The 22,301-nt window shown below is 41.7% G+C and overlaps 1 protein-coding gene across 2 annotated transcripts in view; it reads left to right on the top strand.

Moving 5' to 3' along the window:
* Window positions 1–3,894: 3,894 nt before the first annotated feature.
* The window catches only part of cplx2b (complexin 2b), a 54,376-nt gene continuing 35,969 nt past the window's right edge, over window positions 3,895–22,301 (top strand). The window contains exon 1 of one of the 2 annotated variants that reach the window (XM_005453226.4): window positions 3,895–4,075. The gene's annotated coding sequence lies outside the window, so the exon portion shown is untranslated. The remainder of the gene's footprint in view (window positions 4,076–22,301) is intronic. The other variant, XM_005453227.4, reaches the window with a different exon arrangement.

The following is a 22,301-nucleotide window of genomic DNA, read 5'->3' as shown; positions in this document are numbered from 1 at the left end:
TCTCAGCAGCTTGGAAACTCATTTCATTTACACTCAGTTGTACTTAGTCCTATTTTACAGCCTAAACTTCATTAAAGTAAATGGGAAGTGGTGAGTTTTCAAGGGTGATGTGCAGAGTCGTCACTACAGGGGGATAAAACTGATGAGCCATACCACGAAGATATGAGAAAGAGTTGTCGAAGCTAGGCTAAGATGAGAGGAGATGATCAGTGAGCGGCAGTCCGGCTTCGCTCTGAGAAAGAGCTCCATAGATGTGATGTTTGCTTTGACATCGCTGATGGAGAAATTTAGAGAAGGTCAGAGGAACTTCACAGATGATAGGGTGCCAAAAGAGGAAGTGTGGTGCTGCGGGAGAATGTGAGGGTGGTGCAGGACATGTGAGGACAGAGTGGTGAGGTGTGGGGTAGGAGTGACAGATGGGTTGAAGGTGGGGGTGGGATTACATCAGGGTTCTGCTCTGAGCCCCTTTTTGTTTGGAGTGGTGATGGACAGGCTGGCAGATGAGATCAGGGAGGAGTCTCTGTGGACGCTGATGTTTGCAGACAACACTGTGGTCTGTAGTGAGAATAAAGAGGAGGTGGAGGGGAGGCTGGAGAGGTGGAGGCATGAGCTGGAAAGAAGAGGAATGAGAGTCAGAAGAAGCAAAACAGAACACGTGTGGGAATGAGAAGGAGACAGGTGGACATGCAAGGAGCAGAGCTTTGGAGGAGAGAGAATGGATATATTAGACAAAGGATGTTGAAGATGGAGCTGCCAGGCAGGAGGAAAAGAGGCAAACCATGCAGGAGGTTCATGGAAAAGGAGGACATGCAGTGGATTGGTGTGACAGAGGAGGATGCTGGGAAACAGAAGCAGATGATCCACTGTGACGACGAAAGTTTAGTCTTAAGATCCAAATTGTCCATTCTTTTAATTTTGTCTGGTGAATAATCTCATGTAGACCAAGAGTGTTTACACTGACAGGAGATGTGCTGTTTAACAGAAATGTGCTCATGTAATTGCAGCCTGGTCTTGTAACAAAATGTGCGATGGCATACTGTTTGACAGTTAAGAGTTTTTATGGAATATCAGTGGGGTGGGACTCTTGGTGCTGGAAACTGGAACTGTGTAAAATGCTGTACGTGTCTCTGCAGAATACAGAATGCAAAATAAGCTAACCGTAATAGCTTGTCAATGTCTTTTAAAGTTCTTCTCAGTTCTTGCTTGACCTGATTCATTTGCTTTCTCTTCGTGGGGCTTTAGTCTTACTGGAAAAACCTTAAAGCCTTGTAGTGCTGCAGATGGACAACTCAAGCTGACATCTCCTTTGATGCACAATTTAAAACCTGACATGATATGGGCCTTGATGGAAAGTCAGTTAATCATCAAATTGATGGGTTTTTTTTAAAGTAGAGGACATCTCATGCTCACAGACATCTGTATGAAATTTCATAGAAATTAAATTTAAATATGTATGTGATGCAAAGAGAAAAAGACGAAGAAAATAAGAGTCAGTTATCAACGCAGTCTAAAGTTTCATGATCACATTTCTACACTGATGTCGTGCAACATGACAGTCTTCTTATCCAATCACCTGCCAACATTTTTTTTTATCATTCATTTCTCCAGGGGAAGTGGGTGTGTAATGCTGTGTAAGCAGCCTTAGCGGCGCCAGCAGGATGTAGTGGCAGTAAATATGGGCAAATGTCACTAATGGCAGCTTCCAGGATTGGAGCTCCACATCATAACACCAGCACCACTGACTTTGCAGACTCAACTTCTTAGTTCAATCTTAACAGCTGATGACTGAATCCTCTGGGGGGCTTTTTAAGCCTAAGAATGGTTTTGTTTGCTTGTGTCTAAGCCACTTATTTGTTCATTAACACAAAAATGAGTGAAATGTGACCTTGCAAAAGTGAGCATTAGGAACCAGGAATCTTGACCATGCAAAGACAAACATCCGGTGACATTAACCCCGACAAGCGGCCTTTAAATGATTTTAAATGACAGGATTAGCGTGTCAAAAATGCATCTCTAACACATTAATCAGTTAGAACATCCAAAGATGGGATCTGCTTTGGAAAAAGAAAAAGGTCTAAATAAATGCGCACACAGGAGTAACCTCCCCCTGAACCCGCACGATGGATGTTTTGGAGAGGTGATGTGATTGCCATAACTAAGATTTGTATCCTCAGAGGGCAGAAAAGCCTGCAGACCTGGGGAAATGACTGCCTCTGGGTAAGAGCCTTCATTCTTTTGAAATATTTAAGGTTGTTTTGCAGAAGGATTTTTTTAACTAAAAATATATTTTTGAAAAAAATATATACATTTCATTATTTAGCCCCAACACAACATCTGTGCATAACTAAGTACAAACCGTCTTTCAGTGTCCATGATGTAATTGTAGAGATTCAAACATATTCTTCGTGCGATTTTATATATATGAGAAAATGTATGTTTTTGGTTATGTAATCAAAGGAAATGATATGAAAACCGATAACAGTGATTCACTTTAAATTTAGAAGGTTAAGAAAGTGAAAATGTTTCTGAGTGAATCCCAGAAAGTTGATTTTCTTACCTGGATTATTGAACATGGATCAAGACAAGCAAAAAAAACAAAAACTTTCTTGGGTCATTCACTGCTGCAGTATTCAATCTCTGCATTTCTTATGCTCACTAATCCCTGACAGTACACCTAATGCTTGTCACTTTCTGTAAGAAGTGTTTGAAGTGTAGAATAAAGACGCCAGTACAGCAACATCTGCGCTCATGATGCTCACATGCAAAGATGGGGTTTGATCTCAAAACACATATTAATAAATAAACCTAAACTAACGCCTGGTGGTGCTTTAATTGTGAGGACTGTGAGTTTGTTTCGATTCGGTTGATTCAGCCGTGATGTTAGCGTGACACGCAGGAGGCAGCACCTGTCCTATCTGTTTGCACAGGATCTGTGTACATGCGTGTGTGTTTGCTCAGCGATAAAGGAGCTCGGTAATGACACGTTAACAATGAGTGCATTAGCGTTAGGCATCACGAGGCTTCGGATCGACGGCCTCCGGCTACGCAGGCTGCTCTGAGAGCTGCTGGCCCTGAATGCATCAGCGGCACCATTGTTTTGATTCATAAAGAAATAAAAGCCAGTATGTGGCCTTTGCATCTGTTCTGGGGCACATTGTGGGCATTTATTAAGTTATAAACTACCTACAGCTGCATGATAATAAAATCTGAACATCCTGTTATTTCATGTCACTGTTTCAACTCCCATGAGGGCTTGATGACTCAGGACCAGCTGTTTGACGACTCCAGGCTATTTTAAAACTTCCAAACTTTCCCTTGAAGCCTGCATTGTTCAAAGTTAAAGTGACACATACAAGTCCCCATGTCTGGTGCTTTCTTCCACTTCTACGTGTACAGCAGGCTAACTTTGAATTTACAGACAGCTGCTGCAGCTGGGTTCCTGTCGTGTGCCCACCTGGTCCACATGTATATTTCTATGAATGTTATTTTTTAAATGGCAGTACCAGGCCTCTGTGTGAAAGATGTAGCATTCAGTTATCAAAGTGTCCTCTGATCACATCTGGCAAAATAAAATACATGGCATGCTGTAAACTGCAATATTCACGCCTGCAAATCAAAATAAATGAATTCACGGACACCCTATTAAAACCTCTGAGGGTAAAATCCTATTTTGTGCTCTGGCCTCTCAGTGTGCACCTTTGTCAGCCTAAACGCTGTTCTCTTTGAAGGAACTTTATGTGTATCCTAACAGGCTCACTTGTTGGTGGTGGCGTGCGCACTTTGCAGAATTTAAACAAAACCAGGCACAAAGCAGCGTCTCTGCTTTTACACGGATCCGCGCTCCTGTTGGGAATCTGTCGCCATATGCTCTCTCTCTCTCTCTCTCTCTCTCTCGTCTTGGAGGAACAGAGTGGAGGCTGTGAGGTAATAGTGCGCAAGAGGGGGTGGTGGAGAGAAAGAGAGCGCGCGCGTGTGTGTGTGAGAGAGAGACTGGATATAGGACAGGCATCAAACGAAGGCTCTCCTGCAGACTGGTCGGGATCCCTTCGGCCCCTCGGTCCTTCAGACGCATCAGGTTAGTGAAAGCAAACGCAGCGCGTTCCTAGACGATGAGAGAGCCCGCGCTGCCGGGACGCCGCGGGGACCCCCGGTGCTCCGTGCTTGTTTGTGCATTCGTGCTGCAGCTCGGATGGATGGAGGGGGAGCTGGCACTCTCGGTGAGGCAGACAGCAGAGGCTGTTTTGGTCTCGGTGTGTTTGTGCACGCGAGCGGGCTGCAGGTACGCGCTTCACCTGCTCGGATGTTTCCGTGCAGCGTGAGGAGGCGCGATATCTGTGCACAATCCGCGGGGCTGTGGGCTGAAAGAGCCACTTCTGGCACCGGGGCGCGGAACACAAAGGCATGCTGCGGATATCTCCCCCTCCCTCCTGCTCCTCCTCTCCCCTCTCGCTCTGTGTCTTCCGTTTTCCTCCAGGTAAAGGCGGATCTCCTCGATCCTCCGCCGCCATCGCTCCCATGCAAAGGTGTGCATTTTGTGACAGAGACGGGAGAGGAGGACGAGGCTGCAGGGGAGTCAGCCGAGGGAGGAGGAGGGCCTGGCCGGCTCCGGCTCCGCAGTGTTGGTGTCGGTGTCGGCGGGGCCGGCCGGCGGAGAGCCGGAATTATTTATAGCAGCCAGCGCGCTGATTGGCTTTATGAGCAGAGGGTGCCGTCACAGAGGAAGTCTCAGTTTGTGTTTGGCATCGTGAAAATCCAGTGTGTGTGCCTCCGTGCACGCGCAGACATGCGCACGCGCTTTTGATTAGCGTTTGATAGGCGGTGTGTGTGGAAATGAGTGAGACACCCAGCCAATCACCTGTAGAAACGTAAGAGCAGCGGATCATTTACTAAAGTTTCCACCGCATGCTTCTCACAGACACAGTTACTGCAACTCTCACAGCTCTGAGCACGAGGTTTATTTCAGATAAAGATTTCACTGACAGTGTCAGGGCCTTCAGTGGTGCCTGATCCTGGGTGGGTTAGTTTATGATGTGTGCCACAGACAAACAGCTCAGCAGTAAAATGCCTCTCAGACGTTCCTGCATTAACTAAATGTTTGTCGATGGTGAGATATTGTTATGTTTTTATATTCCCTGTCACAGGGAAAGAAAGAAAATCTAAAAGTAAATGTGTAAAAATGTAACTGTCTTTCAGCTCAACATTAAACTGATCTACATGACACATACATATCAGCTACCATCATAGATCGGTCAGCACTGCAAATGCATCACTGCATTCTTACAACTGATGTCTGATAAAGTCAGTACAGCATTAAGATACTTCACTCTGAGTACTTGGAGTACATCTCGCTGATTCTTTGTCCACTGATGTTTTGATGTTAGGTGAGATGAATGGACACTAGATACTAGTACATGTTTTTTATATTTAACTGTCTTAAAACATCAGAATTATGTATTTTTAGTGAAATAACTGAATTTGAACTTGAGTTTAATGAATCAGGTGTTAATCATACATCGGTGTCTTTAAGAGTTTCTCACCACCAGACGTCCTGCTGTTTGAGCTGCATCCAGTGCATAGTCTGGTTCTTACCTAGCGCTTTTCTACTCTGCTTCAGTACTCAAAGTAGCCTCGTTCTTCCATTCACACACATACAGGATCCACTCAGTGTTCAGTATCTTGCTGACCTTTGGCATGCAGACTGGAGCAGCCAGTCGTAGATGACTTCCCTGTGTATCCACCTTTTCTCAAGTAGACAAACACTTGACCACCTTTTGTAGTGTAGAATTTAGTAAAATTGTAAATTTTTACTCTCACTCTAAGTGTCATGAAAGTGTGAGATTGCATCCATATCTGAATTCTTATGGTCAGCCCACCTGAGATAAAGGTGGCAGTCATGTGTCATCCAGCGCTCCCACAGACTGCTGTGACTCCAGACACGAGTGTAGTTGTTCTGACTGTGGTTGTGTTTTTAATGACTGCAATGCTGAGATGACACTTGGGTTTCTGCTACTGTATTCATGAACCGCTGTTGAGTAATAGCACATACGATAATAAAAGCTTTGCCATTTGAAATCCCATGTGGCTTCAAATCATATCAGACATATTCATATCAGCCCAGATTCAAACACAACTGTAGATGGAGCAGTAATCTTTGCTGCCACAGCGCCGCCTTCACATCCGAGTAAATGACAGCAAATTTATTTACATGTTAAGCATCACATCATCTCGCCTTTCTGCTGTATCTCCAAAGAGCTTTCCTAAACTCATATAGTTCCTGGACTGGACAAAAAAAAAAAAATCCCACAACCAGTTCCTTTGGAGAGAATGTTTAATCTGAGTTAAATCCAGATTTATTGTTCAAAAACAATGTTTCCACCTTAATCCTTCAGGAGCTGCAATAATTAACTTATCAGACAAGAGTCAGGCTTGTTATCCACCAAAACGAACAGCCTTTTTTATACACCAAGGTAGACATACACCCTCCAGTATTTCTGGCACCTCATTTTAATTTTTTTATTCCTATATTTTCATCCATTCACATGAACCGTATGATTGAATAGGAGTGGGGATTACTCTTGTTTTAAAAGCTTAGCTGCTGCTAACCAGAGCGCCCCAGCGCTTCCTGTCTCACGTGTTGGTGTTCTAGTCATTGTGGCAGTTATCATTATCATTTAGCTTCTTCTCCAGCTGCACAAAGCAGACCTGCTTATACTTCCAGAGAATACCTTGTATCTCATTTATTTATTTTAAAAGTATTTATTGAAGTTAGAGTCACATTTTTAAGGAAAAATACATATATTGCATGAGTGCATGCAAGATATTTATTCGCCCACACCAATGCATTGAATCATGCATGTGCATCCCTTCACCATCTGTCATAAATACAGTTCAGTTCTGTCGGAAATACTAGCCAGCATCATGGAAATGATGAGTGGGTCCATTAAAGAGCTTTATATTGTTCCTGCAGGCTGTTTGAAGTAAGATCAGGCATCTGAACTGTGCAAGCATGAGAAGCTCCTGATGTACTTCAGGGTTTGCTGCAGTGTTTCTAATGTGAAGGACTGGGGGGGGGCCTTGTTTCCAGTACCTTGATAGTTTTTTGCTATCAGGAAAAATCTTGTGACAAGATTGAGTCACAATCCAGTAGACAGATCCCTTGAAAAAGAGAGACGCTGACAGCGGAAAACTACTTTTTACAGGATTTACTTTTGAAATAATATCTCTACACGTGTTCTGTATCGTCATGTATTTCATGTAACCCATGACAGCCTGTAACTGTGGATACCAGTCATTTGCTCAGTTAGAAAGCTGATTTTTTTTTTAGATAGATAGATAATTTTTTTTATTTCGAACATGCAAATATAATTGAAATAACAACAGAAAAAAAAAAACCCCAAAACTTAAAAATCATCAAGTTTTCATGTATATATCTATGTCTACAGAATGCGTGTGCTCGAAAAGGAGTAGGATGAAGTTTACACTCTTCTTGTTCCTACCCCCTTATTTCAAATTTCATTGCTTACAAATCCATATCCAGGATTCAACATTATGTACAAGTCTATCACACTGAACATACACAAATAAAACCATTTTCAGCATGTAAACCAGAACAACAATAAACTACATTTTTACATAAACTAATCACCCTGTCTATAACACCCGCTTAATCTCTGAGCTTATTTTATATCTATGTGACAAACACCTTAATGAACACTTAAGGCTGGGTTACTCAGGCCTTGATCTATAAAAAAATGAGGACACAATGAGACAACTCAGTCACTGAGAGGAAGATTTCCTATATTCATGCAATTTATTATTTTTGAACAATTTCTGATAACCTGTAATTTTATTCATATATTGAATATAATGTGGATACGTAGGTTTGTATGATTTAACTTCACTTACTACTTATCTTAATTTACTTTAACTGATTCTTGAAAATTCAGTTTTATTATTATATAAAACCAAAAATCTTACATGTTAAAGGACTTAAAAGTTACAGCCCCTCCAGTAAACGGTATGCCAGCAGTAACATTTATTTTTCCTACTTTAGTCGTTTAGTTTTTACTTAAAAACACAACAAAGGGTCAAAAATGGGAACGGACTTTTTGCTTTTGTATCCATCTGTTCTATTAACCCAAGAAAACAAAAGTGAGATTGGGAGGTGTTTTAAAAATGTATTTTATTTTATCTTCTGGATTGATGAGATACCTGAACCACCTGATCTACCTGAACCAATGCAAAGGAGGCTGGAGGTCATGTTATGGGCTTGGCTTGCACTGGTGCCTCTACAGCTTGCTCTCCTTAATAGATGGTGGACAAAAAGTTTGTTTGGAAATGCACAAAACACTCTTTAACTTTCACTCGATACTGGCAGTCCTGGAGTCAGAACGCAATCTTAAAAACACACATCACAGACAGTCAAGGTGAAGAGAATGATCTGCTGTCTTTCCTGCATTGATCCTGTAAGCGTGCGTGGAAAAAAATGCATTTCCATGATCAGCACTGCATTGCTTTTCTGTTCTCACAAAAGAAAATCAGCCAGTGTTCAACAGTTGAATAAAACCGAGCATCGCTGGTTTTGTGCTCCTGAGCTGTGAGATGTTTGAGTGACAGCTGCACAGAAAAGATTCGCCCGCGTGTTGGCATTCTCGCTCTGTCTGTCACCCCACTGTTGCCACAAACAGACCTCTATCACTGTGCTGATAGGCCATTATCTCGCGTTAGTCACTCTGGATGCATGATCACTATAAAAGCTGTTTGTGTGGATTTTGTTCAGTTTTTGGACAAATAAAATTTTACTGAAAATAATGTAAAGGACATCACACTTTATGTCACTTGTTTTACATGTCTGCATTCCTCTGTAATCACACTTTCAGTGCTCTTTGGCAGTGATGTTACTATGCTGCCCTGTTAAGGATCTCATGTAGTTCAGATAGTTCGATTTTAAAGGTTTAACAAGTCAGTTAAGATGAGATAAATACAACACAAAAAAGAATGACTGAGGTCCGAAAACAGGAAGATGGCAGCTGCCTACACCGGCAAAACACCGCCCTGCTGTGCTAACATAGCATTATCAGGGATCCTTTCTTCCTGAAACACTATCTTTATGGTCGTAGGGTGGGCGGGGATATGTCAGCTGAGGCACGGTGCACACTGGACAGGCTGCAAGTCCACCACATGAGGCAGCCAGAGTCAGTCACAGCCCATTCAATATGATGTTTCATGTCATGGCAGAAATCTGTGCACAAATAAAGATATTGCATTTATATTTATTAGCATGTTTACCCAACAATGTTGCATGATAGACAATCTCTGTTATTGGGGTCTGCGTGATTGCTAGAGTGAGGTAAATCACATTTACACGAGGTTCATCAGCTGATGGTCGTCTGAATTCTTCAAAATGACTTATTATTGTCTAAATCCAGTATGACTAACAGAAGGTCTAACAACTAACAAAAATATTTGGCATACATTTCACCAAAATCCCAAATAATTATGGTCGTGGTTAAACACTACTGGTAGAAACCTTCATCTGTGATGCTCTGAGTATTTGTATAAAGAACAATTCAGTTTGTGTGTGAGAGTGTGTGTGTGTGCTTTTTGTTGTGCTGTCACTCTACAGGAGCTTCTCTGCAGGAGTCACTGCATGCCCGAGAGTCTTCATAAAAGATGCAATATTTGTAGCCAGCTGTGCACTGCAATACCTTCACTCAGAGTTCTTTATTTAGAGAGAATCTCACAGATTTCACGCCATGAGATCTCTCACTTTTCCTTCGCTCTCTAATAGAAATAAGTGACTACTCAAAAAGTTTAAGTGCTGAAAACACTGTGTCTGTGTTTGTGGCTCAATTTACCGCTGTATTCATTCATTGCCTTTCTGCCTTATGTGTGGATGGCAGCATATACAAAATAACACCAGGACACCAGCTGTGATGAAGGGAACACTCTGGAAGAGAATAGGTCAGATTCTGTGAGTAAGTCATATATGTAAATAAATTCAGTCGATCAATTAATGGTCACCACATCTGAGAGTATTATTATTGCACTGCCAAGAATCTAAATGAACATTTTCATCAGAATAGCTCATAGCATGATGCTGCCGCCGCTGCCGCGCTTCACCGTATATTTCTCCTGATGGGTTTTTCTTTTCTCCATGTCTCGACAACCAGCTGTGTGATCTGACTGCACTGCTTTTTCTTTCAAAAGTCTTTTTATTAGACAAAGGTTTCAATGCAATGTATACAATAACACAAAATGCTTCAGAATTTTTCAAAATTTCAATTTTGTTCCCACCCTGACCCTTAAAACAACAAATAATTGGCAGCCTGCTGCCCAACTAAACCAAAAACACAGAGAAAAAAACAAAAACAAAAAAAACAAAACAAACAAAAAAACAACAACAAACAGACTCATAAAAGAAAAGAAAGAAAAAAAAATATGAAGGGGGGGTTCCTTGGACTACTCGGTAACAGTAGTTGTGGGCCTTTCAAAGAAGTCCAGAAAGGGGGACCACAGTTTATAAAAGTTATTTTTAGACCCACGAACTGTATATCTAATTTTTTCTAAATCCATACAGGACATTATATCTTTTAGCCATTGTGTGTGTGAGGGGGGGAGAAGAGTCTTTCCACTTCAGCAATATAGCTCGCCTGGCCAGCAGTAATGAAAAGTTTAATGTTCTGAGTCTGGAGTTGGACAGATTCAAATTCTGGACCGCACCAAACATAGCACAGAGTGGCTCTGGTTCAATTTGATGCTGCAGGATATCAGACATCGTATGGAAAACAGATTTCCAAAAGGTGGACAACGAAGGACAGGACCAGTACATATGAAACAATGTACCAGGAGCACCCCCACACCTTATACAGGCTGGGTCCACCCCTGGGTATATGTGTGCCAGCCTGTCCCTGGACCAATGCCCCCGATGAACTATCTTAAATTGGATAAGTGTATGTCGAGCACACATTGATATATTGTGAACCTGGCCAAGGATAGAGTCCCACAGTTCATCCGTAATGTGAAAGGTAAGGTCCTCTTCCCATCTGACTGCACTGCTGAGGAACTAAATAAGTGCACGTTTGCAGCATGTTTGCAGTGAAGTCCACAATGGACCTTCATCATCAGAGGGTGATGAAAGCAGCATGTGATGGGTGTTTATAGGCCAATGTTGTGTAGTGTTTGCATTATAGTGTGAGTAACATCTTCACTGCCAGTAGATTTCCATGCACACATCATGCAGTATTCCCACTTTGTTTTTGTAAGTTGTTTAGACCAGTAAACTCAAAAGCCGAAGGCAATTTTTAAACAGGAATGTCAGAATTATCAAAGTGATATTCAGGACAGTGAACTGTTTTTGTCTATCCTACATCCCACAATTAGGCAGGTTTAATAAGTACTTTTAGACCTTTTGAAACATTTATCCTTGGGTGAGACAGAGGTGCAGTGGTTGGCAATGTGACCTCATAATAAGAAGGTTCTGTGGTCCAGTCTCTCTGGGGCCTTTCTGCATGTGTTTGCACAGGTTATCTCCAGGTGTCCTGGTTTTCTCTAACAGTCTAAAAGACCCGAGGGGTGACCAGCAGAAAAGAATTAGCTTCTTTGTAGTGACCAGAGAACGTGGAATACATGTGTCATTCACCAGCTTGTAGTGACAACAGTGAAACTTTATTGGATCAAAGTTGAACTTCTCTCAACCCTGAGGTGAGGAGCTGTGAGGACTGGGCATTTGAAATTGGCCATGGGTGTGAATGTGAGAATGATAAAGTACTAAAAGTACTAATAAACGTGCACAAACATGTCTCACTGAGACTAGGAAAGTGCTGTTTTTCATTTCCATTGCCTCAGATCTTCAAATTTCTGATGAAATTTGTTTCCTTCACTGTGTGTCAGCAAAAGGACTCTTGGGTTATTTTGACTGTAAGCTAGAAAAATACGCCTTTTGAAGCAGCAAAGCTGTGATCATATCTGTGGACATGATTTACTGTGGTAATTAGGAAAATAATTAATGAAAACTAATGCTTTGTAGCGGGAGTAACCCTGTTGAGATGAGGCAGGCAAAGCTGTCCAAGTTTGTGAGAAAGGACACTCGGAGGCCTTCCTAGTGCCAACACAGGCTGTGCCAAAGCTTCAGATATGCTGAAAATTCAGCTCAGTGGTATTTATGAAAGTAACTTTATTTCATTTTAAAGTGAAAATCCACACACACAGCACACTCTGACGTGGACACTTAATCCATCTGTTGTCAGGGGCTGATAGTGGCTGGATGGAGTGTTTTTAATCTTTCTGAAATGTTATGCAGATAACTTTGTGAATGCTTCACGCTGAGCTCTGATGAGGCTCAGTCTGCGCCTGGCTCAACTAAGCCTGAACTACTGCGAGAGGGATGGATACTAGCTTAACACCACCCGGGGGACAGTTAGGGATGCTGTCACATGGAAATAATAAGCATAGATATGAGTGCCAGGGTAGACGTTCAGCTCACAATTGACCTTGTTTTTCTCCAGTGATGATTTTCAGGGTATTCAACTTTTTGCTGTTTCATTTGGCTTCATTCATGACTCAGTGGTCTGAAACCAGGTGACCTTTTCAGAGGCAGCACCGTGGCATTAATGGAACATAAGTTTGGAGCTTGTTTCTGCTTTCTCTCCCGATCCAGTCTGTCTTCACATTTTTGCAGTTTTTCTTATTATGTACGATTTTGTTAGCTTGTTTGGCATAAGGTTTCATTTAGCCTCAAAATGTTCTCTTCTTCTATATATCATGCTGGCTGGACATGATGGAGCATTATAGAAACTTAAAAAAATAAAAACAAGTCCTTGAAATCAAAATTTTTGAACAACTAGTCCTATTCAACTAATGTACCTTCATCAGTGTGACTATTTTTGTTTAGTCAATATAAATTTGGCTTGTTTTGATTTGTTGAGATGAAGAAAGGATAGGTGTGCAAACCTAAAACGCTTTATTTGACATTTTGCCTGTCTTTCATAGCTTTATTGATGTTTTTGGTAGTCACTACCCAAAAGAGTTCAGATTGTTTTGCTTGAAAAGTATAAAGTTTCGAACGAGCACATACTACAGCTACTGCCAGCTGCTTCTGTGTCACAAGGGGGCGCCACAGCAGGCAGCTCCACACGTTTGATTTAGCATTTTTTGTTTCACTGACACTTCTTCCCTTTCTTTGTCTAGTTCTGATGTTTTTAACAAATGTACAGCCCAATGTGGATGTTTCTTATTTATACTCACACTGTAAATGTGTTTCTTGCTCTTGATGCCCTTAGCCAGTATCTGAGTGCAAAATGTAGTTTCACATCGAGTGAATTCATGTGCTGAAATTACAATAAAACCCCTGAATCCTTACAAATGTAGAGCACGCAAACACCCGAGACCTTACAAACAGCAGGCACAGTCAGACATGAGAGGCTCGCTCCTGCATCGTGGAGACAACAGCCTCAAAAGTCTCGGTTACTGTTTACTGAGTGACTCAACACCTTATTCAGACTAGAGGCCACACACACACACACACACACACACACACACACACACACACACTTACACTTCTGGTTGTTGTGGATGAAGCTCCAGTGTAATGACAGAAGGTAATTAGAAGTTGGGGGAGTTTGCCCATCGAAGACTTTACCACACGCTGACATGACATGATATGTTGAAAGTTGGTTATTTCTTTCCATCATATTGATAGAGGTTGATTTCTGCTTCATCTGAGCACTGGTATCTCCACTCTGCCACAAACTGCAGTGAGACACAATAGCAGGGTCTGGCTGTGTGGCAAGCAGAGGTTGGACCCAAATGCAGGACTCCAGAGACGAAACCTGAACTTAATCAGCTTTATTGCTGAGAACTACAAACTCAAAGCACAAAACAATAAACTCCTGGCGTGGTAACTAGGCCGCAAAACATGAAGCACACAGCAGGAGGACATGAAGACTGCCGACTTGACGAGGAACAGCGATAAACTGAAGACTTAAATACACGGGATAACAAGAGCATGGGACACAAGTGGAAACACAGCAGGAACAAATCTGACTGATGGAACAGGGGAAGCAAAACTGAACATAACACACCTGAGACAAGGTAGCTTCAAAATAACCATAATGATGAGTCCATAAACACACAGCACTGGATCAACGACCCAGGACCATGACAGTCTTCATTTTGGATCTGACTAATCCTCAAAGTTTACCCACGTCCCTTTATGGCTTCACTGACTTTCATAAGGGACTTTCCTCACACTGTCTTTGTGCTCATGGCGTAATATATTTCTACAATTAGTAATAAATTGTGCTCTGTATGTTGGCGTTCAGTTAAATCTAATAACTAAACTTTTGTCAGATTTTTTTTAAACTGCTCTTGCACACATTAGTCTCAAGGAAATCTAGACGACAGAATAATAAGACATTTTGCTTCATATCAGCATTTCTGGGTGCTTTGTTTGAGTTTCTTTTTTTTGGCAACGCGCTCCTTAAATAGTCATCATTTTCCCATCTGGCTGTACTTGATCCCTTGTTCCTTGTCAATACCTAATTATCTGTATATCAGTGTGACTGCCTGTCAGCTGCTTCGGCTGATATTCATTCAACGTATCAGTTTGCTAAGCGACACATTGTCTGGTCCATCTGTCCCTTGACACGTCTGCCTGCTTTTCTGATTATCCACATCTACCTGCCTGTCTCTTCGTACCTGGACAGATGCGCTGTGCAGCGGCTCTAAATTGATGACTCATTCTAAAACCTGCATGAGTCATCGATGCCTCCCTGGCTCATTACGAGTCTCACACCTGTGATAGATTTCACTTTGTTTCCCATTAGGTGACTCACTGTAAAACATTTTCACATTTATTGCTTTTTAATGACCACTCAGACATTTAATGGACTTGTAGTGGGCTTGGGGTCAGTGTGATATGACCCCTTTACTTTCTGCTTAAAAATGCAAACTCATAGTTTTGATTATCTAACAGCAGTTTTATTATGCTTTTCCTCATTTGCTTTAATATATTGTTAAAGTTATGCTAAACACAGCCAAGGTTTTCAATAATGCAAGTAATCCTTGAGCTAAACACACAAACTTCTGGCTGATCTAATAATTTAGGTTCAGATAACAATTTAGGTTCATATATATATATATATATATATATCTATATACATATATATATATATATATATATATATATATATATATATATATATATATTTTAGAGATGGCACGATACCACTTTTTTATGTCCGATATCGATATCATAAATTTGGATATCTGCCGATATCGATATGAATCCGATATTGTGTGTTTTTTAATCAATAAAACTGTTTTTTTAATATCTTGCTGCATTTTGTAGAAGTTCATACTCAAGTTTAAATAAACAACAACACTAAAGCTATTCTGTTATACCTGTGTGTAAAAAAAAAAAAAAACACTGCACCCAAAATATTTCATAGTTCAGCAACACTGATCAATCTAATAAACCTTACCTAACTTAAAACCTAACTTAAACCTACTCCATCCTTCCTATTCTGGTATTTTAAAGAGTACTTAGCAGAAATATTAAGCAACCTAACTAATAGGGTTGCAAACTCCCAGCAAAAAAAAAAAAAAAATAGGGAACCACCCCCACCCTTCACCTCATGATGCTTAATCGATGTAATCAACTTTAAGTTGATGCAGGGTGAAAAAAAATGCACAGAAACAAATTATTTTTCAAGAATAATTAAATAGATTCAACATCTTTCTTCAACAGAATTGCAGACTGCACAGATGGTACCTTCCCAAAGGAAAAAGTACTATAGCTTACTAGGGTATATAGACTTAAGAGTTACTATATATAGTAATGGACTTCTATACATTTTACATCAGATTAAAACTTTGGGTGTAAGATTCAGATAATTATTTATTAAAAGCTACATATTTTAAATGAGAATAAGAAAGAAAAGTATGTCTTTGTGCCCCCTTTTCCCTGTTCATGCCCTATCGGCCCCCCTGGCTAAACTTTGCTAGATCCGCCCCTGCACAGTTACCAGCCGTCAGCTACGTAGAAAAGGATCCTGGTCTAGAAAGTAATATTAAATAAATTCTAACAACAGCTTATCAAGCTTAAACGTGCTGCTGTTGTTCAGCCGCTGGTTTCCTCTTTCTGGTGCAAAGTGGACCAAAAACAAAGAGAGACGGACTCGCAACAGAAAAGCCGATCAGCTGATCATTAAGCAGTTTCACGATTGAAGTAGCAGCAGGAGAGGGAGAGAGAGAGGCAGTCGCTCTATATATCGGTTGTTAAGCTTAACATGGGAATGCTTTACAAACATTCAGAGATGAACTTACACACTTGCTTTACTTCTCTCTGGGATAACTTCCTTGGAGATGAAATGCTGGTTTGGTAGCGAGGCTACAAATACACACAGCCGCTCTATCACATAACGCATACTGCTGCAACGTGCTACGGTTATGAGCCGAGTTACGCTGTGTTGCAAGTTTTGTGAGATGCTTTTTTGATATTTAATGGATCGGATTACATTTTTTATTTTTTGCCGATATCCAATCCAGTAATTTAGGTCAGTATCGGACTGATACCGATACGTAATATCGGATTGGTCCATCTCTAACATATATATATATATATTAAAAAAAACACCCATCTCGCCCCTGCGGGCGGTTTGTCCTTCAAGTTCGGGTCCTCTACCAGAGGCCTGGGAGCTTGAGGGTCCTGCGCAGTATCTTAGCTGTTCCCAGGACTGCGCTCTTCTAGACAGAGATGTCCGATGTTGTTCCCGGGATCTGCTGGAGCCACTCGCCTAGCTTGGGAGTCACCACACCTAGTGCTCCGATTACCACGGGGACTACCATTACCTTCACCCTCCACATCCTCTCGAGCTCTTCTCTGAGCCCTTGGTATTTCTCCAGCTTCTCGTGTTCCTTCTTCCTGATATTGCTGTCATTCGGAACCGCTACATCGATCACTACAGCCGTCTTCTTCTGTTTGTCTACCACCACTATGTCCGGTTGGTTAGCCACCACCATTTTGTCCGTCTGTATCTGGAAGTCCCACAGGATCTTAGCTCGGTCATTCTCCACCACCCTTGGGGGCATCTCCTATTTTGACCTCGGGACTTCCAGGTTATACTCGGCACAGATGTTCCTGTACACTATGCCGGCCACTTGGTTATGGCGTTCCATGTATGCCTTGCCTGCTAGCATCTTGCACCCTGCTGTTATGTGCTGGATTGTCTCTGGGGCATCTTTACACAGTCTGCACCTGGGGTCTTGCCTGGTGTGATAGACCCCAGCCTCTATGGATCTTGTACTCAGAGCTTGTTCTTGTGCTGCCATGATTAGTCCCTCTGTGCTGTCTTTCAGTCCAGCTTTGTCCAGCCACTGGTAGGATTTCTGGATATCAGCCACCTCCTCTATCTGCCGGTGGTACATACCGTGCAGGGGCCTGTCCTTCCATGATGGTTCCTCGTCTCCCTCCTCTTTCTTGGGTTTCTGCTGCCTGAGGTATTCACTGAGCACTCGGTCAGTTGGGGCCATCTTCCCAATGTATTCTTGGATGTTCGTTGTCTCATCCTGGACTGTGGTGCTGACACTCACCAGTCCCCGGCCCCCTTCCTTCCGCTTAGCGTACAGCCTCAGGGTGCTGGACTTGGGGTGAAACCCTCCATGCATGGTAAGGAGCTTTCTTGTCTTTATGTCAGTGGCTTCTGTCTCCTGCTTTGGCCAGCCTATTACCCCAGCAGGGTACCTGATCACGGACAGGGCGCCCGGATCTTGTTCTTACCGTTCAGCTGACTCCTCAGGACTGGCCTGACCCTCTGCAGGTATATATATATATATATATATATATATATATATATATATATATATATATACATGTATAAAAAAATATATAAATATATATACAAAAATAAATAAATAAAATATAAATATAAATATATATATATATATATACATATATTAGTTTTTGTTTCTATTTTGAGCTTATGATGTAAAGACTGGATATTCTTAATATGATCATCACAGGCTGCGAGCACACAATCCCCAACAGCCGGCTGTTCAAGCCTTCTGTTTACGAGGGGCAGCCAGTCAGGACGGCACCACAGCTCAGTGTAAGATAAATAAGGATTGTTGTGACCCATGTGAAGCCACGCTTACAGTGTAGAAGAATCAAAATATGAAACTGGAAATGAGCAGTTCTCCTCTATATATATTAGGATCGAATGAAATGACATTCACATGTCAGGGCTGTGGTGGATGTTGGAGCTGTCACACAAATGTTATGTAGCCCTGCATGCATCAGCTAATCACATTCGTCCTGGTGTTGTCCAAGCCCCACAAGTGGCAGCAGATGCTGTTTGCTTCTTAAACTTAGCCTGCATGTCTTCCTTCCTTTAACGCTCATCCTTTGGCTGATGCAAATTGCCTCTGTTGCCCTGGCAATGACGCTTTGGCACCTGTTGCCGTGGTTCACCGTGTCAGCGTTTGCCAATGGGCGACAGTTCTGGCTGACTTGGGAGAAAAAGCAGCTTGTGCAGCAGCAGGGAGGGCGAAGAGACGGAGCGCTCTCAGTGCATTTTACTGCTTCACTCTGACGTAGTGTCTTCACCTTGATGTCTTCTTTGCTGCTGTGGTGGAGTCAAAGGCTGGAAATCATCTGGATGACTTTCTTTCATTATTATCCATTTTAATCTGTAAGACTGGGTCTCAAAGGAAAAAAACGATTGTTGACTGTGTGTATAGTTGTTGAATTCAACTGTATTTTTTTTTTAACTACATTATTTGACTCAGTGACTCAATGTTTTCTCCTGTGTTTTTGCACGTATTGTATTATCAAATGACAGAAATGGATGAACATGCTGCCAAACGCTGGGCCAGAAGAATGTGCATGGCATGATTGCACTCTGCTGCACACACAGAAGAAACCTTAAAAACCAAAGACTTACAGGAAAACTAAATCCTGCAGAGAGGTCGGGACTTTTCGGAAAGGTTGAGCTTTATATGAAACGGAATTAGCTGGTTTGGGCGGCTGACTTGAAATAGTATGAATGGTAGAAGATAAGTTCAGAGTTCAGACTATTAATGTAGTTTAAAATGAGTGGGACATGACTAGAATTAAAACGGTCCAATGAACTGAAAAGACATTTTCGTGTAAAAACGACATAATTTCTTTCTAATTCACAAATTCCTTTCTTTTTCTTTTCTCTTACAAAACTGGCTCAATAAAGAAACAGCAGGGAAAAGTAATTTTTCAACTCATTATTTTTGTGTTTTCTCAGAACCACATCGGTTTTAGGGTTTCTCCGTCTCTTTGGTCTCCGCACTTAGACCTCAGCTTCACAGAGCCCCTCATCTCACCCCTCAGAAAACACGCCGATTAATTGTTCAATCAGCCATGTAATGAATCACCGTGCACAATCCCAACCTAATTAACTGCACTCGCACCTCTCAGTTAAATAAGTTGCGCCCGGTCCACACTGTATCCACCCCGAAGCAGAGCCATTTTGCTCAATTCCAGCTGACCGCCTTCAGTTTATTCAGACCAAAGTCCTGCTGAAACGGTATGCTGGGTTTTTCAGTTGCACGTTTCATTGTCCTCTCTTTGTGTGTTGCACAGGAAGTCTTCATGTACGCGGGCATTAGCCTGCTCTGGCGAGCTGCCGCCGCTCTGAGGCCTCTGAAGTCGTGTTTAACACACAGCTGTCACTGTGCTTATCATGGTGCTCCTCACACTGTAACTCTGTAACAGGAAATGGGGCAAAACTTGGCCTCACTACACTGTTCAGCACAATGTTGGCAGCGTGACTGCAGTGTCTCCTTTCACCGTACGAGGCCTAGAACAGAAATAGGTCATGAATTAGAATTAGATCTCTGTATATGGACTGGACAATGGAGTGGATGCATACGGAGAACACTGGAGATGCTCTCGTTGTTTTTACTGATACATAATCGAGAAGATTTGAAAAACTTTTTCAAGTCTTAAAACAGTTTCAGGACGCTCTAATTGTGCCTGCTGTCCACAGCAGCTCTTAAATGATCTGATTAATCTCTGCACCTACGAGAAAAACAAAAAAATGAACATGCAGGTGTTCGTGTTGAGATGCCATGAGGTGTCCCAGATGGAGTATCTGCTTTCATCCATTATGAACCGACTCAACGTGATGCTCTACAGTTGAGGCTGATGTAGACTTCACCTCCAGTCATGATGAGAAGTGAACCAGTTAATATCTGGACAAACTGCAGCCACTTGCACGCACTGCTATCCATTTCACCATCTTTCTAAACTCTGCTGCTGTAGTTTTCTCTCCATGAATAATTTATTTGGGGTCAAATCTCCTGCAGCTCGCTGTACTGTGGTCTCTGTGGACTTTTAGCGTTCTTCCTTCTGACAGCTTTTAGATATATGCAGCACATCTGGGCGTGAAAAGAATGTTACAGTATTTGGGCTCAGCATACACACTGCACTGACCACGCACCATGGTCTAGCCCTCTGTATAAGACTGTACCTCATTCACCTCATTCAAAGATCAACAACAATTACACACAAAGAGACTTTCTTAATGTTGTTGTCACTGCCAACATCTCTGGACAGCTCTGTCTGTCCATCTGTGGTCAGAAACAATCCTCCAGGGCTAATGAAGTCTGATAGAGAAAGACCAGCAATATAATAACATATTTGGGGTCTAAAGGTAATAGTGGAAGGTTCTGACATGTAAAAGGAAGATATATTCCAGGTTAAGCTGTTGGTAGGTCAGCTGTGTTACCTCGTTTTTGTTGAGCATTGGTGTTTCTAATAGGTGCAAACAAAATGGAATGAAGCCAGCCTTGATATCTGTGTCAATGCTTTAATCGCTGATTTTAATTTAAATGCATAAAGTATCGTTCTAGACTTCACTTTATAACTATGTAATTCATGCAGTTGACCAGTATTGGCACACATGCACATTTAAACAAAATGCTTCAGTGTTGGATTCACCACAGTTTCCCAAGACTTCCTGCTGTGTGCAGTAAGCTCTTCAATTATCTGATATACACTCTAAAAACAATGCAACTGTATGCGGGGCCTCTGTCAGACCGCAGCCTTTGCTCTTTGTGTTTTTAAGCTCTGTGTTTAATCCTAATCATCCGCTGGAAGAGCTAACAGGGCGTAACTCCATTACACCCCTCCCACACAAAGCAAAAGCCCTGCATGTATTAATCAATAAGGCCACTGTCAGTAAATCACAGATGATCTTGAATTCAGGTTATTTTTTTATCCCAAATTGCTAAATAACAGACATTCTCATCAGCTGCTGTCTTCACTCAGACAAAACAAAATATTTGAAGATGTTGCCGCAAAATCTGAGATTTCACAGGAAAAAACTGGAAAACAATAAAAATATAGTTGAAATCCTGCTGACAGTAAAGTAAATGTAAGCGTCCTGTATTTTTTTAATTTCCTTTTTCGAGCACAGCTCTCCCTCTCTCAGCAACATTCATCACTCGAGCAGTTGGCAGGCGTAACAAACCTCCCACCCACACAGCATCGCCACCCACCCTCCCAGCATGCTGCCGGCCACTTACCACAGCCCTCTTAACCCCAATGGAGTGAAACGGGAGGGAAGAGGATAGAGTGAACGCTTTGACAGGAAAAATAGCTGAAGGAAGAAACAAACAGCATTTATATTCAGCAGTAATCTGTCACACGTTTATACCAACGAACGCATCTCATTATCTCCTACATTCTGGTCATGTACTCGTTTGGAATCCAACATGAGAAAACTGCCATGGCTGGCTTTATTTCCTGCATTTCTAACAGGGTTTCATAACCAATGGAGAGGAGTTTTGTTCTTTGACAGAATATTTTGTGTGCATGTGTAATCAGTGGAGGATGGTGTGTAAAAGTTGAAATAAATGGAACAAGAAAGAAATTGAAACCCAAAAAAGGAAAAGAGTCATTTCAACTCTGAGAGATGTGAAAGATGTGGAGCGATTTGCCAAATATAGACTTTGACTTTGACAAACTTCAGATGTCTAAATTTATCTGTTACCTACCTATTTGAAGTAGGACACGTTTTCTTTGCACTGTGTGTAAGTTAAGGCTCAAACAGCCACATCAACATCAATCAATCAATCAATCCTTTATTTATATAGCACAATTAAAGACCAGAGGTACACCAAAGTGCTTCTAAATAGTAAAATATGAAATAAAATGAATTACATATGGGTACGATAGTAGACTACAAATACATTTCCAGACAAAACAAAGCACTAATTAACCCGGGAGTACTATGTTAAAAGAAATATTTCACTCCTAGTGTAAAAGT

This window comes from Oreochromis niloticus, linkage group LG2 (genome assembly GCF_001858045.2).
Source record: "Oreochromis niloticus isolate F11D_XX linkage group LG2, O_niloticus_UMD_NMBU, whole genome shotgun sequence".
Classification (NCBI taxonomy): Eukaryota; Metazoa; Chordata; class Actinopteri; order Cichliformes; family Cichlidae; genus Oreochromis; species Oreochromis niloticus.
Note: the sequence above shows the minus strand (reverse complement) of the source record. Positions and strands in the feature narration are given on the sequence as shown.